The sequence below is a fragment of the Pseudophryne corroboree genome, chromosome 4, assembly GCF_028390025.1.
Source record: "Pseudophryne corroboree isolate aPseCor3 chromosome 4, aPseCor3.hap2, whole genome shotgun sequence".
NCBI classification, from domain to species: Eukaryota; Metazoa; Chordata; class Amphibia; order Anura; family Myobatrachidae; genus Pseudophryne; species Pseudophryne corroboree.
Genome location: NC_086447.1, coordinates 783,807,428 through 783,823,200, shown reverse-complemented (window position 1 = coordinate 783,823,200; position 15,773 = coordinate 783,807,428). Strand labels below are relative to the sequence as shown.

Sequence of the window (15,773 nt, the reverse complement as noted above, 5' to 3'; positions counted from 1 at the left end):
GTGCAGGACTGCAGGGGAGAGTCACGGAGCGATCCCTCCAGCAGAGCTGTGAGGGAAAATGGCGCCAGTGTGCTGAGGAAGATGGCTCCGCCCCTTTTTCGGCGGGCTTTCTCCCGCTATTGTAAAAGTTCTGGCAGGGGTTAATAAACACCTATATAGCCCCTGGGGCTATATATGGTGTCAGTTCGCCAGCCAAGGTGTTAATATTGCTGCTCAGGGCGCCCCCCCCCAGCGCCCTGCACCCATCAGTGACCGCAGTGTGTGGTGTGCATGAGGAGCAATGGCGCACAGCTGCAGTGCTGTGCGCTACCTTGGAGAAGACAGAAGTCTTCAGCCGCCGATTTTCCGGACCACCTTCTTGCTTCTGGCTCTGTAAGGGGGACGGCGGCGCGGCTCCGGGAACGGACGACGAGGTCGGGTCCTGTGTTCGATCCCTCTGGAGCTAATGGTGTCCAGTAGCCTAAGAAGCCCAAGCTACCACCACTTAGGTAGGTTCGCTTCTTCTCCCCTTAGTCCCTCGGTGCAGTGAGCCTGTTGCCAGCAGGTCTCACTGAAAATAAAAAACCTAACATATACTTTCTTCCTAGGAGCTCAGGAGAGCCCCTAGTGTGCATCCAGCTCAGCCGGGCACAGAAATCTAACTGAGGCTTGGAGGAGGGTCATAGGGGGAGGAGCCAGTGCACACCAGATAGTCCTAAAGCTTTCTTTAGATGTGTCCAGTCTCCTGCGGAGCCGTCTATTCCCCATGGTCCTTACGGAGTCCCCAGCATCCACTAGGACGTCAGAGAAAAACCCTTTTCTGGTCTGTGTCTAGAATCATGCCTAGGAAAGGCAGACGAGCCGTAGGAACCAACTGCGACTTTGGAATATTTAGAATCCAGCCGTGTTGCCGTTACACTTCCAGAGAAAGTGCTACGCTGATCAGCAACTGCTCTCTTGATCCCGCTTTTATGAGGAGATCGTCCAAGTATGGGATAATTGCGACCCCTTGCTTCCGCAGCAGTACCATCATTTCCGCCATTACCTTGGTAAATATTCTCGGTGCCGTGGAGAGACCAAACGGCAACGTCTGAAATTGGTAATGACAATCCTGTACCACAAATCTGAGGTACGCCTGATGAGGTGGATAAATGGGGACATGAAGGTATGCATCCTTTATGTCCAGAGTCACCATAAACCCCCCCCCTTCCAGGCTTGCGACGACCGCTCTCAGCGATTCCATCTTGAACTTGAACCATTTCAGGTATATGTTCAGGGATTTTAAATTCAATATGGGTCTGACCGAACCGTCCGGTTTCGGGACTACAACATGGTCGAATAATAACCCCCTCCTTGTTGAAGGAGGGGAACCTTGACCACCACCTGTTGAAGATACAATTTGTGAATTGCAGCTAACACTATTTCCCTCTCGTGGGGGGAAGCCGGCAGGGCCGTCGGTGAGGGGGCATCTCCTCGAAGTCCAGCTTGTATCCCTGAGACACAATATCTATTGCCCAGGGATCCAACAGGGAGTGAACCCACTAGTGGCTGAAATTTCGAAGACGTGCCCCCACCAGGCCTAGCTCCGCCTGTGGAGCCCCAGCGACCTGCGGTGGATTTTGTAGAGGCCGGGGAGGACTTCTGTTCCTGGGAACTAGCTGTGTTGTGCAGCTTCTTTCCTCTGCCCCCGCCTCTGGCAAGAAAGGACGCACCTCGGACTTTGTTTCTTTGTGATCGAAAGGACTGCATTTGATAATGTCGTGCTTTCCTAGGCTGTGCTGGAATATAAGGCAAAAGATCAGAATTACCAGCTATAGCTGTGGAGACCAGGTCCGAGATCCCTTCTCCACACAATCCTCAGCCTTGTAAGGTAAACCTTCCATATGCCTCTTAAGTCGGCATCACCTGTCCATTGCATGGTCCACAGGACACGTCAAGCAGAAATCGACGTAGCATTGACTCTAGAACCCAGTAGACTAATGTCTCTTTGGGCATGTTATATATATATATATATATATATATATATATATATATATATCTATCTCTATCTTAAGACAGCATCTATATATATATATATATATATATATATATATATATATATATATATATATATATATATATATATATATATATATATACATATACATATATATATATATATATATATATATATATATATATATATATATACATACACACTAGGGTCTCAATCTCTGCTGATAAGGTATCTGTCCACGCTGCTACAGCGCTATAAACCCATGCCGACACAATCGCCGGTCTGAGTAGAGTACCAGAATGTGTGTAAATAGACTTCAAAGTACTTTTACTGCATGCTATCTGCAGGATCCCTGAGGATAGCTGTTAAGTCAGCGCTACCTTTTGGGCAAACGTGACACCCTAGGGGAAGATTCCCATCGTATTCTGGCCCTAGTAGGGAAAGGATACTCCCTGAGAATTCTTTGTGGGAAACTGCAGTCTGTCTGGAGATTCACGCTCTTTTTCTTCATGAGAGGAGGGAAATTTACCTCAGCTTTCTTCCCCTTAAACATGTGTACCCTTGTGTCAGGGACAGATGAGTCATCAGTGATATGCAAAAAAAAATTTTTATTACAATCATATATTGAATACTTTCCTGCCATTTTGGCTGTAACTTTGCATTATCGTAGTCGACACTGGAGTCAGACTCCGTGTCGATATCAGTGTCTATTATTTTGGATAGTGAGCATTGAGAGACTCTGAAGGTCTCTGCGACATAGGGACAGACATGGGTAGATTACCTGTCTGTTCTCTAATCTTTTGTGCAATAAATTTACCTTAGCACTTAATTTCACATATCCAAACAGGTGTCGGCGTTGTCGACGGAGACACCACTCACACATTTGCTCCATCTCCTCCTTAGGTGAGCCTTTTACCTCAGACATGTCGACACACACGTACCGACACCACACATTCAGGGAATGCTCATCTGAAGACAATTCCCCCACAAGGCCCTTTGGAGAGACAGAGAGAGAGTATGCCAGCACACACCCCAGCGCTATAAACCCAGGAATAACACAGTAACTTAATGTTAACCCAGTAGCTGCTGTTTATACTGATTTTTGAGCCTAATTATGTGCCCCCCCTCTCTTTTTACCCTCTTCTACAGTGTATCTGCAGGGGAGAGCCTGGGGAGCTTCCTCTCAGCGGAGCTGTGGAGAAAAAATGGCGCAGGTGAGTGCTGAGGAAGAAGCCCCGCCCCCTCGACGGCGGGCTTCTGTCCCGCTTAAAATAAGAATTTACTCACCGGTAATTCTATTTCTCGTAGTCCGTAGTGGATGCTGGGAACTCCGTAAGGACCATGGGGAATAGACGGGCTCCACAGGAGACTGGGCACTCTAAAAGAAAGATTAGGTACTATCTGGTGTGCACTGGCTCCTCCCTCTATGCCCCTCCCCCAGACCTCAGTTAGGGAAACTGTGCACGGAAGAGATGACACAACAAGGAAAGGATTTGGAATCCAGGGTAAGACTCATACCAGCCACACCAATCACACTGTACAACTTGTGATAACCATGCCCAGTTAACAGTATGAACAACAACTGAGTCTCATTTAACGGATGGCTCATAACAATAACCCTTTAGTTAAGCTATAAATATATACATGTATTGCAGAGAGTCCGCACTTGGGACGGGCGCCCAGCATCCACTACGGACTACGAGAAATAGAATTACCGGTGAGTAAATTCTTATTTTCTCTGACGTCCTAGTGGATCCTGGGAACTCCGTAAGGACCATGGGGATTATACCAAAGCTCCCAAACGGGCGGGAGAGTGCGGATGACTCTGCAGCACCGCATGAGCAAACTCAAGGTCCTCCTCAGCCAGGGTATCAAACTTGTAGAACTTAGCAAACTTGTTTGACCCCGACCAAGTAGCAGCTCGGCAAAGCTGTAAAGCCGGGACCCCTCGGGCAGCCGCCCAAGAAGAGCCCACCTTCCTTGTGGAATGGGCTTTCACCGATTTTGGATGCGGCAATCCAGCCGCAGAGTGAACCCGCTGAATCGTGCTATAGATCCAGCGAGCAATAGTCTGCTTCGAAGCAGGAGCGCCAACCTTGTTGGCTGCATACAGAATAAACAGCGAGTCAGACTTTCTGACTCCCGCCGTTCTGGAAACATAAATTTTCAAAGCCCGAACTACGTCCAGCAACTTGGAATCCTCCAAGTCCCTAGTAGCCGCAGGCACCACAATAAGCTGGTTCAAATGAAACGATGATACCACCCTAGGGAGAAATTGGAGACGAGTCCTCAATTCTGCCCTGTCCATATGGAAGATCAGATAAGGGCTTTTACATGACAAAACCGCCAATTCTGACACACGCCTAGCCGAAGCTAAGGCCAATAGCATGACCACTTTCCACGTGAGATATTTTAGCTCCACGGTCTTAAGTGGCTCAAACCAGTGGGATTTCAGGAAATCCAACACAACGTTAAGATCCCAAGGTGCCACCGGTGGCACAAAAAGGAGGCTGAATATGCAGCACCCCCGGAACAACGTCTGAACTTCAGGCAGTGAAGCCAGTTCTTTTTGAGAGAAAATGGATAGGGCCGAAATCTTGACCTTTATGGATCCTAATTTTAGGCCCATAGTCACTCCTGACTGTAGGAAGTGCAGGAATCGACCCCGCTGGAATTCCTCTGTAGGACCTTCCCGGCCTCACACCAAGCAACCTATTTTCGCTATATACAGTGAAAAAGTCTTGCTGTCACGTCTTTCCTAGCCTTTATCAGCGTAGGAATAACTGCATCCGGAATGCCCTTTTCCGCTATGATCCGGCGTTCAACCGCCATGCCGTCAAATGCAGCCGCGGTAAGTCTTGGAACAGACAGGGCCCCTGTTGCAACATGTCCTGTCTGAGAGGCAGAAGCCCTGAGTCCTCTGAGAGCATTTCTTGCAGCTCCGGGTACCGAGTCCTTCTTGGCCCATTCGGAGCAAAGAATATTGTTCTCACTCCTCCTTTTATTACAATTCTCAGCCCTTGGGTATGAGAGGAAGAGGAGGGAATACATAGACCGACTGGAACACCCACGGTGTTACTAGTGCGACCACAGCTATCACCTGAGGGTCCCTTGAACCGGCTTAAAACCTTTTTTAGCTTTTTATTGAGGTGGGACGCCATCTAGTCCACCTGAGGCAGTTCCCATCAATTTGCAAACTGTGTGAAGACTTCCTGATGAAGTCCCCACTTTCCCGGGTGGAGGTCGTGCCTGCTGAGGAAGTCTGCTTCCCAGTTGTCCACTCCCGGAATGAACACTGCTGACAGTGCGCTTACTTGATTCTCCGCCCAGCGAAGAATTCTGGTGGCTTCTACCCTCACCACCCTGCTCCTTGTGCCGCCTTGGCGGTTTACATGAACCCCTGCGGTCTGACTGGATCAGAACCGGTTGGTCGCGAAGCAGGATCTCCGCTTGACTTAGGGCGTTATATATGGCCCTTAGTTCCAGGATATTGATGTGAAGGCAAGTCTGTTGACTTGACCACAGACCTTGGAAATTTCTTCCCTGTGTAACTGCCACCCACCCTCGGAGGCTTGCATCCGTGGTCACCAGGATCCAGTCCTGAATGCCAAATCTGCGGCCCTCGAGAAGGTGAGCACTCTGCAGCCACCACAGGAGAGACACCCTGGCCCTGGGGGATAGGGTGATTAATCGATGCATCTGAAGAGGTGATCCGGACCACTTGTCCAGTAAGTCCCATTGGAAGGTCCTGGCATGGAACCTGCCTAAGGGGATGGCCTCGTATGATGCCACCATCCTTCCCAGGACTCGAGTGCAGTGATGCACTGACACCTGTTTTGGTTTTAATAGATTCCTGACCAGTGTCATGAGCTCCTGAGCTCTCTCTATCGGGAGATAAACCCTTTTCTGGTCTGTGTCTAGGATCGTGCCTAGGAGAGGCAGATGAGCTGTAGGAACCAACTGCGACTTTGGAATATATAAATCCAGCCGTGTTGCCGTTACACTTCCAGAGAAAGTGATACGCTGTTCAGCAACTGCTCTCTTGATCTCGCTTGTATGAGATCGTCCAAGTACGTGATAATAGGGACACCTTGCTTCCGCAGGAGCACAATCATATCCGCCATTACCTTGGTTATGACAATCCCGTACCGCAATTCTGAGGTACGCCTAATGAGGTGGATAAATGGGGACATGAAGGTATGCATCCCTTATGACCCGATTCACGATAAAGTCTCCCTCTTTTTAGGCTTGCCCTGACCGCTCTTAGCGATTCCATCTTGAACTTGAACCTTCTCAGGTATATGTTCAGGGATTTTTAATTCAATATGGGTCTGACCAAACAGTCTGGTTTCGGGATTACAACATGGTCGAATAATAACACCCTCTTGTTGAAGGAGGGGACCCTTGACCACCACCTGTTAAAGATACAATTTGTGAATTGCAGTTAACACTGGCTCCGTCGGTGAGGGGGCATCTTCTCACAGTCCAGCTTGTATCCCTGAGACACAATATCTATTGCCCAGGGACCTAACCGGGAGTGAACCCACTTGTGGCTGAACTTACGAAGGCGTGTCCCCACCGGGCCTAGCTCCGCCTGTGGAGCCCCAGCGGCATAGGTGGATTTTTGTTGGGGCCGGGGAGGACTTCTGTTCCTGGGAACTAGCTGTGTTGATCCCGGCTCTGACAAGAAAGGACGCACCTCAGACTTTCTTGTTTCTTTATTCGAAAGGCTGCATTTAATAATGTCGTGCTTTCTTAGGCTGTGCAAGAATATAAGGCAAACTAGCAGAATTACCAGCTATAGCTGTGGAGACCAGGCCCGAGAACCCTTCTCCACACAATCCTCAGCCTTCCATATGCCTCTTAAGTCGGCATCATCTGTCCAATGCATATTCTACAGGACACGTCAAGCAGAGATCGACATAGCTTTGACTCTAGGACCCAGTATACTCATGTCTCGTTGGGCATGCTTTATAACTATATATCACTTAAGACAGCATCTTTAATATATTTACTAGGGTCTCAATCTCTGCTGATAAGGTACCTGTCCACGCTGCCACAGCGCTATAAACCCATGCCGACACAATCGCCGGTCTGGGTAGTATACTAGAATGTGCACGCTATCTGCAGGATCCTTGAGAATAGCAAGTGCTACCGTCTATGCAAACAGGACACCCTAGGGGAAGATTCTCAACACATCCTGGCCCTAGTGGGGAAAGGATACAGCCTGAGAATTCTCTTGTGGGAAACTGCCGTCTCTTGTCCGGAGATTCCCGCTCTTTTTCCTCATGAGAGGAGGGAAATTTACCTCAGCATTCTTCCCCTTAAACATGTGTACTCTCGTGTCAGGGACAGATGAGTCATCAGTGATATGCAAATCATCTTTTATTTCAATATCATATATTGAATACCTTCTAGCCATCTTGGCTGTAACTTTGCATTATCGTAGTCGACAGTGGAGTTAAACTCCGTGTCGATACCAGTGTTTGTTATTTTGGATAGTGAGCATTGTGAGACTCTGAAGGTCTCTGTGACATAGGGACAGACATGGGTAGATTTCCTGTCTGTTCCCTAACCATTTGTGCAATAAATTCACCTTAGCACTTAAACATATCCAAACAGGTGTCGGCATTGTCGACGGAGACACCCTCTCACATACATATCCGCTCTATCACATCCTTAGAGGAGCCTTTTACCTCAGACATGTCGACACACGCGTACCGACACACCACACACACAGGGGATGCTCTATTTGAAGACAGTTCCCCCACAAGGCCCTTTGGAGAGACAGAGAGAGAGTATGCCAGCACACACCCCAGCGCTATATAACCCAGGGATTACACTACAACTCAGTGTTTACCCAGTAGCTGCTGTATACACAATTGTTGCGCCTAAATTTATGTGCCCCCCCCCCCTCTCTTTTCACCCTTTGTGTACCAGGATACCGCAGGGGAGAGCCTGGGGAGCTTCCTTCCAGCGGAGCTGTGAAGAGAAAATGGCGCTGGTGTGCTGAGGAAGAAGGCCCCGCCCCCTCAGCGGCGGGCTTCTGTCCTGTTTCTGACTAAAAATGGCGGGGGTTTTACACATATACAGTCACAGACTGTATTATGTGTATTTTTATGCCAAAGGTATTTTTATTGCTGCCCAGGGCGGCGCCCCCCCCCCCCCCCCCCCCAGCGCCCTGCACCCTACAGTGACCGGAGTGTGTGGTGTGCTGTGGGAGCAATGGCGCACAGCTGCGGTGCTGTGCGCTACCTTAATGAAGACTGGAGTCTTCTGCCGCCGATTTCATTGCTTCTGGCTCTGCAAGGGGGACGGCGGCGCGGCTCCGGGAACGGACGATCGAGGTCAGGCCCTGTGTTCGAACCCTCTGGAGCTAATGGTGTCCAGTAGCCTAAGAAGCACAAGCTAGCTGCAAGCAGGTAGGTTTGCTTCTCTCCCCTCAGTCCCACGTAGCAGTGAGTCTGTTGCCAGCAGATCTCACTGAAAATAAAAAACCTAACAAATACTTTCTTTCTAGCAAGCTCAGGAGAGCCCACTAGGAGCACCCAGCACTGGCCGGGCACAGATTCTAACTGAGGTTTGGAGGAGGGGCATAGAGGGAGGAGCCAGTGCACACCAGATTGTACCTAATCTTTCTTTTAGAGTGCCCAGTCTCCTGCGGAGCCCGTCTATTCCCATGTTCCTTACGGAGTTCCCAGCATCCACTAGGACGTCAGAGAAATATACATTTTCTTGGCGGGGGCTCATACATATATACAGTGCCCAACTGTATATATGTGTACTTTTGCCAAAAGAGGTCCATATGCTGCCCAGGGGGCGCCCCCCCCCCCCCTGCGCCCTGCACCCTTACAGTGACCGGAGTATGTGAGGTGTGTGGGAGCAATGGCGCACAGCTGCAGTGCAGTGCGTTACCTCAGTGTAGAACGGAGTCTTCTGCCGCCGATTTCGAAGTCTTCTTGCTTCTCACACTCACCCGGCTTCTATCTTCCGGCTCTGCGAGGGGGACGGCGGCGCGGCTCTGGGATCGGACGACGAGGGTGAGATCCTGTGTACGATCCCTCTGGAGCTAATGGTGTCCAGTAGCCTAAGAAGCAGGACCTATCTTCAGAGAGTAGGGCTGCTTCTCTCCCCTCTGTCCCACGATGCAGGGAGTCTGTTGCCAGCAGAGCTCCCTGAAAATAAAAAACCTAACAAAATACTTTCTCACAGCAAGCTCAGGAGAGCTCACTAAACAGCACCCAGCTCGTCCGGGCACAGGGGTATATGCAATTGCGGTCGAATTCCTGAAATTGTCGAATTTCGTGATTTTTTCGCCCAAAAAAAAAAAAAAAAAATCGACAATGCAATTCAGTGCTTTCCGTCAAAAAAACGGACTTTCAAAATTCGACTTTTTGAAATTCGACTTTTGTCAAATTCGACTTTTCTGCAATGATACAAGTGCTGCAATTCGACCAAAGTGTATTCAATTCAAGTTTGGAAAGTCGACAACAGTGCTTTTTGACAGTAAATTCGTAATTTTCAATCCGCCACACTTTGGAGGGTGAAACCAATAAAAAAAAATTAAAAACATGTTTTTTTTGTTTTTGTTTTTTTGGGGAATAGCATATCTATTTATATTAGAAGGGATTAGGTACTTGGTTTGTCTTTTTTGGTTGCACAAGTATTATTTATATATTTTTTAAAAGTTTTTTTTTTTTTTTGTTTTTTTTTTTAATAGCTGGAACGGTTAAATCAAGGAAAAAAATGGCGTGGGGTCCCCCCTCCAAAGCATAACCAGCCTCGGGCTCTTCGAGCTGGTCCTGGTTCTAAAAATGCGGGGAAAAATTTGACAGGGGATCCCCCGTATTTTTAAAACCAGCACCGGGCTCTGCGCCTGGTGCAAAAAATACGGGGGACAAAAAGAGTAGGGGTCCCCCGTATTTTTTACACCAGCATCGGGCTCCACTAGCTGGACAGATAATGCCACAGCCGGGGGTCACTTTTATACAGTGCCCTGCGGCCGTGGCATTAAATATCCAACTAGTCACCCCTGTTAAAAAATTATACTCACCTTCCAGCGTCCAGAGATAAATCCACGTCCAGAGTATAATCCATGTACTTGGCAAAATAACAAAACGCAAAAACCCGTGCCAGCGGACTGAAAGGGGTCCCATGTTGACACATGAGACCCCTTTCCCCCGAATGCAGAGACCTCTACGTGACAGCTGTCACTGAAAGGTCTCTTCAGCCAATCAGCGAGTGCAACGTCCTTGCACTCTGCTGATTGGCTCTGCGCGTCTGAGCTCAGACAGCGCATCGCAAAGCCTCTCCATTATATTCAATGGTGGGAACCTTGCGGTTAGCGGTGGGGTCACCCGCCGGTCAGCGGCTGACCGCGGGTAACCCCCCCGCTGACGGCAAAGTTCCCACCATTGAAATAATGGAGAGAGCTGTGCGATGCGCTGTCACAGCACAGATAGCGCACAGCCAATCAGGTGAGCGCCAGGTAGTAGCGCTTCCTGATTGGCTGAAGGGACCTCAGTGACAGGAGTCACGTGGGGTCCCGGCACATTCGGGGAAAGGGGTCTCATGTGTCAATATGGGACCCCTTTCAGTCCGGCATGGTCGGGTATGCGGTTTGTTTTTTAACAAGTACGTGGATTATACTCTGGACGTGGATTTATCTCTGGACGCTGGAAGGGGAGTATAATTTTTTAACAGGTACCCTCGGATCGTCGGAGACTGTGGCAGTCGGCGTGTCAACATAGGTAAGTATGTGTGTGTCGGCAGTGTGTAAGAAAGTTGTACTTGTCACGGTGTGTGTATCCTGTTTTTATTTGGGTATTTTTTTTTCAGTAGTACTACAGGTACCAGCGGGCCCGTTTTTCTCCCACATGCTGGTACTTGTGGTTCTCCAAGTACCAGCTTGCGGGGGAGGCTTGCTGGGACTTGTAGTACTACTGGAAAAAACAATATTCTGTCATTTTACTCAAGGCTATCAGCCTCCCATCCGCAGCCTTTGGATGGGGAGGGACAGCCTCGGGCTTCACCCCTGGCCCTTGGGTAGCTTGGGGGGGGGGGGGAACCCCTTGATTGAAGGGGTCCCCACTCCCCCAGGGTACCCCGGCCAGGGGTGACTAGTTGGATATTTAATGCCACGGCCGCAGGGCGCTGAATAAAAGTGACCCCCGGCTGTGGCATTATCTGTCCAGCTAGTGGAGCCCGATGCTGGTGTATAAAATACGGGGGGACCCCTACTCTTTTTGTCCCCCGTATTTTTTGCACCAGCATCAGGCGCAGAGCCCGGTGCTGGTTTTAAAAATATGGGGGATCCCGTGTCAAATTTGTCCCCGCATTTTTAGAACCAGGACCAGCTCGAAGAGCCCGAGGCTGGTTATGCTTTGGAGGGGGGACCCCACGCCATTTTTTTCCGGGTTTTTCCCGTTTTTACTTGTTTTTTTAATTCACGGCAAAATCCGGCAAATCGGCCGTTTTTCGCCCGCGGGAATGTCGAATCCGTTTTTCATTGAATATGGTGAATTCCGGCAGCCACCTGCCGGAATTCACCTGTTGAATTGTGTCGAATTAAAAAATGGCGATAATTTGCCGCGATTCGCCGTGAATTGCATATACCCCACAGTCTCAAACTGAGGTCTGGAGGAGGGACATAGAGGGAGGAGCCAGAGCACACCAGAATCTAAATGCTTTCTTAAAGTGCCCATGTCTCCTGCGGAGCCCGTCTATTCCCCATGGTCCTCACGGAGTCCCCAGCATCCACTAGGATGTTAGAGAAAACTCAGCATATTAACTTCAAAAACATTAAACAGACTTAAACAGTTTCTTCTATAAAGCATAATGAATAATTAAGTGCAATCAGACCAGCAAGTTTATAATGTGATTTTACGGATGTCTAATCTGCGTGGGGCAAAGTTTCAACACAGATGTTAAAAGCTTTGGGTGCCTACGATGGTCAAAGTGGTATCAGTTTTTCCCTTTTCATGCACTGAGGAGAATATTGGGGGTAATTCAGAGTTGATCGCAGCAGCAAATTTGTTAGCAGTTGGGCAAAACCATGTGCACTGCATGGGGTGCAGATATAACGTGCAGAGAGTTAGATTTGGGTGGGTTATTTTGTTTCTATGCAGGGTAAATACTGGCAGCTTTATTTTTACACTGCAATTTAGATTTCAGTTTGAACACACCCCACCCAAATCTAACTCTCTGCACATGCAGTGCACATAGTTTTGCCCAACTGCTAACAAATTTGCTGCTGCAATCAACTCTGAATTACACCTATTAGTTAAATGGTGGCTTGCAGAAAAAAGAGAAAATGCAGGTGCACGTTGGTGGCTTTCAACAATATTTTGTTTGTTATTAAGTGGCAACAGAATTCAATGCCAGACTCTGCCAATTTAGCACAGCTTCCTGTTGCCTTTTTAAAACCTCTGACTTAGTTACTAAATGATCAGTCTTGCATGTATTACTTTATATCGATACAGAGCTCTATCTTTTCAAATATATTTTCAAATTATGCATTGTGAATGGTATGTCCCAAAAACAAGGATTTACAGTACAAGGTCCTCTCAAAGTGTGTGTGTGTGTGTGTGTGTGTGTGTGTGTGTGTGTGTGTGGGGGGGGGGGGGGGGGGGGGGGGGAGGGGGAGTTTGTGGTGTGTGTGTGTGTGTATATATATATATATATATATATATATATATAAAATTCTGATTTATTTATTTATTTATTTATTTTTTAACATTGATACACTAGAATAACTCAGAAAATTGATAAAACGTGGCTTTGCAAGCATGGGTTAGAAAAGCACCCTGCTCTGGGGAGCTCATCCAGTACTACATTACAGACAGACAATTTGCCCAGCACCCACAGAGCACCCATTTTATTCCACTAAAGAGAGTGTGTTGAACCCCCGTCCTTGGCAAGAACATGAAATCGCTGCAGTGGATAAATTAGAAGATAATTTCCATGGACTCTCAGATATGCCAGACGTGTGTCACAGAACAAAGACTGACAACTTTTAATTTTAATGTGTTGATAAGTGGGGTGTCAAGTTATACTTGTGGCACACTGTGTACTCCTGGTGCTTTACCTCCTAATTCACTGGCAGTACTATCCAAGGACAGCGTGTTCAGTCTTCCAACGGCTATGGAGTCTAATGGTTATACTTAACTAGCTTTAAATAAATATTGTCCCATGATGGAAAGTCTATTAGAATAGGGTTTTGGTTCTTCCTGTAAATCACCAAAGTACAGTTCAGCAGCCCTTTCTAACAGACCATTTCACATGGTATCCCTGTTACATTGGTCACAAGCATGATCTCTGTCCTAGTTACAACATGTGCACTATAAAACCACATAAACAGAACAATCCTAAAGACTTTAACAGGAACAGCCAGGTTAGCAATTTAGCAAAGCTGCACTTACAACAATCATCAAAATAAAAAGGTACCAAAAAGTATCCCTGCTAGCATTTCCAGAGACACACCAAGCAAAACATGTATATGTATCAGACGTCTTGGAAGAGTGATTAGAGTAATTTAAACTCATGTTCACCCATCCAAAAACTTTAAGCGCGCCTCAGACATTCTGACACTCAAAACTAAAATCATCAGAACAGGTGCCCGACACAGAATAGGCAAATTACAGCAGATACTTTCTTGACATGACAGTACCACATCTAATGTTAAAACTCTACTGTCATGGTTTTCCGAAGCTAGAAATCCTGTCCAGTAGTACGCGATGGTGTTACATTTGGCACAGATGGAGAGCAGCATCCAAAGCCAATATTTTCAGACAAGTAGTTTAGCTAATTTCTCTCTCGTATATTCCTAGACAACGCAATTCAGCAAAAGAGAAAAATGTTATGCTCAATGACGAAAACAAAATGAGCAGACACATTGATATAGAAGGCAGAAACAAAAAAGGTATCTGCAAGATGAGAAAAAGAAAGAAAGAAAAAAAAAGGGGGGGGGGAAACACACCACAAGAAGACAGGTCTTAGGGCAAACCCCGACTCCGGAATCCTGTACGAGCTGCAGCCAAAAAGGATTACCTTAGCAAAGCCAGGCAAGCGATGCCAGACTAAAGTGAGGAATTTTGATGATGTGATAGGTATTAAAAATCAGAAAATAGCCATATTGTGAAATAAAACAAAGCAAATGGTTAGTGAACACATTATTAACAATGGCTGTATCAGAGTGAGAGTCACTTCAACATTGTCTTATTGATAGGGAAAATTTACCCAAATGATGGCTGGATTTAGACTATGAGGGGCAGATGCATTTGTTTTACCCCGTGGCTGCCACTAGATGGCACCACATGGAGCAATTCAATTGTTGCTTCCATTCTGGCATGAAAACACATTTCAGCTTGCAGCCACCCGAGGTGCGAGCTGAAATGTGCGCTAAATCGGTACTTTCGACACCCAAACAGGAGTTACGTTTGGGTGCCCACAAAACAATTGAATTCAAAGTGAGGCTGCACACATCTGCCACATACAGTAGGGCAGACATTGCAAAACTTTCAATGTCAGTGGGTGCTATGTGCAGTTACGGAAATAGCACATTGCGTTTATCACTCTGAACTGAAATTCCGCCAAAGTGCAAATTACAGTAACTCATAGCAAACAAAATAATTAATCTGATTTAGTCCAAGTTCCAGATTGAAAGCAAATATATGCACCTGGTGCAGGAGTAGTCGTACTTTTGCATCGTATTAGAGATGTTAGGGACCCATCTTATGAAGTCACCTACAGTAGCGGTACATGGGACCACATATTTGCGCAAATGTGTGCTAAGAACTTCACTTATACTCCATGTTAATTGTGAGGGTTTATCTAAATTATTCTTATGATCAGTGTTCTTAGTGCTAGGAGTGTTCATCTGCATTTCTTTTTCTCCAGCATAGTACTTATGCATCTTGTTAATGTTGAACCCTCAGAGAACCAGAATAGAGAGACCGAAGATAATCTCCTCTTCAACTAAATCAGCTAAATAGTCTAAACTCCCTGCTTTGGGTGTACAGCCCAAAGTGCAGAGAGTTTCCACAAATTTTTTTCTTGCACCGCTGGGCGCCCGAGCAGCAGTACTGAATTGCTGCCGTTGGGGTGCCCTCTAGTGGTGGCCACGTGAAACAACTGAACCCGCCCCAATGACCAAATCGCCAACCAAGATCATAACATACAGTAAACGTGTACTTTAAGTTATGCTGTTCCCTCAGTGACACTTCTTTAGAAAAACTACCACAACATGAAAATCTTAAATTACCATGGTTTGTTGGCCTCAGCTATACACTGGATTAGGTGGCTTCTGGGCTCATCCAGCAGCGATCAAATACAAACACTACTGGACATTTTATAAAAAGGAGGGTACAACTTAGGAATTGGAATTTCCCCTTAATCTACTGTAGCTTTTAAAGATATAGAAGGATAATTTACAGTTGAGGAAATATCTAGAGTCTAGACCAATGTTTCCTGCCAAGAGCAGAAATCTGCTCATGCCTGGCCTTCTCCCCATAGCCTGGTGATCCTCCAAACTGCTTGAAAATGCAGCTTCCTCTAGTTACTTTTGTCTCATTCCAGACCATAAAATGAAAATTTGCCATCACTTCAACATTAAACATCCAAACCCCCCCTCCCCCCCCCCAAAAAAAAAAACTTGGCATGTCAATTTGAAGCTCACTGCAAGACATTTCTGCAGACATTTTAGTAATTACCCATTGGAATGATGTTTAGATAGAGCATACAAACTACCACAAAACAATCAGTACCCATTCCAGAAGAATTTAACCTTAAAATAAGTGAC

At 46.9% G+C, this 15,773-nt stretch overlaps 1 protein-coding gene across 4 annotated transcripts in view; it reads right to left on the bottom strand.

The window, feature by feature from the left end:
* Positions 1-15,773, bottom strand: part of EML4 (EMAP like 4) — a 351,793-nt gene that overhangs the window by 274,514 nt on the left and 61,506 nt on the right. The gene's annotated exons all lie outside the window — the stretch shown is intronic.